The sequence below is a fragment of the Propithecus coquereli genome, unplaced genomic scaffold (assembly GCF_000956105.1).
Source record: "Propithecus coquereli isolate 6110/MARCELLA unplaced genomic scaffold, Pcoq_1.0 Scaffold63, whole genome shotgun sequence".
NCBI classification, from domain to species: domain Eukaryota; kingdom Metazoa; phylum Chordata; class Mammalia; order Primates; family Indriidae; genus Propithecus; species Propithecus coquereli.
The window spans coordinates 10,104,833-10,106,442 of NW_012152285.1; positions in this window are offsets into that span (position 1 = coordinate 10,104,833).

Below are 1,610 nucleotides of genomic sequence, written 5' to 3' on the forward strand. Positions count from 1 at the left end.
CTGGGGAAAAGAATCTCCTTTCAATAAATGGTGCTGGGAAAACTGGATAGCTACATGCAGAAGACTGAAACTAGACCCCTACCTCTCACCTCTCACAAAAATCAACTCAAGTTGGATAACAGACTTAAACCTAAGGCACGAAACCTTAAGAATTCTAAATGAAGATGTTGGGAAGACCCTTTCAGACGTGGCCTAGGTAAGGAATTCTTGGAGATTTGTTTATTTTTTGACACAGCAATGTATTCTTGGCTCATTTTATATTTTCCCTACTTCAGCTCTCCAATCAGCCATTTCTGAGAGGACCCCTGGGACTTTTCATCTCAAAATGTGGTTTATAATCAAGGTCTCTGCACTAGTTGTGCTCATTTTAAGTGGGTAAAAGCAAGCTCAAGGCATCGCAGAAAACAGAACTAAAGAATATATGCACTTAGCTATAATATACATCTCGATGAGAAAGAAAATGAAATGACTTGACTTTAACACCACACAGAAATGGATTGTATTGAGTTATTACCTATCAACACAAATCAAGACTTGCAGCCAAAGGTGAGGATTTCCATAGCAAATGACATGATAAGCTTTAAAAATGAAGAACCAGAGACCTACAGAAAAGGAATCAAAGGTCTAGAAGAAATGCTAGAAAGATCCAATTCTTCTTCTCAGAAGCAGATTTGGTTGCTCAAAACAGAAGCCCATGATCATTGGTTGAGAGCCTTAAAGGCTAGAAGAAATTTCATCATCTGCAGACAAGAGCTCGCAGACATTACACCGAGAATCTCCCAACTATGATGAAACCCTTGTTTACAGATATAAATCCACAGGCACTTGATTGTCCTCATGGAGCATTTGCTCCCTGCTCTCCATGCACGGGGTACTGCTTCCCCCGACACAAGATGGGAGACAATCCTCAGACAATCCCTTTGACTACCAGCCTGTCCTCCACATTCACCTTCTAATCTCAAGTTTCCCTTGGATCCAAAAGAACTATTCTGAAAATTAAAAAGGGAGGCTCCTCCTTTCTCCACAACAAAAATTTGAGTCCCTCCTCTTCTTAGAACAAGTCATGTCAAGGCCTACTGTCCATGGGTAGGTCCAGGGGAAGAAAGGTCTCTGTGAGGAGCCTCACCCCCAGGTGTGATCCCACTGGGCTCCTCACCCTTCACCGTCTAAAGGATTTGCAGACAAACTGAGGTCAGAGCATTGTAATCAAGATAAACCATGTGTCCAGCCCTGCTCCAGTGACCTCTCTGGGAAAGGCGTCAGGGCTAAACACGAAGTGGAGCCTTTCCTAAGTTTAGTGATGCAATGGGGAAGCTCATCCCTCTGGTCATGGTGGAGTAGCTTCATCAGCCCCACCTGCCCATGGGTAACACTGCTTTAATCTGGAGAATATACTGACAAGAACTCAGTTCCTGGAAGTCTCTGGAGAGTGACCCAGGACAGGCATATTCTGGAGGTGACACCTGTGGAAAGGAACTACATGGATTGAGGTCTCTGAATTCACAGCTTTTCAGCAACACATTCCCCATGAGTACTTTCACCAGTGCTCTTTTTCATCTTGATTTTATTACAGTTTTCAGGACAGCTTTATTGAAGAAACGTTATTTAAG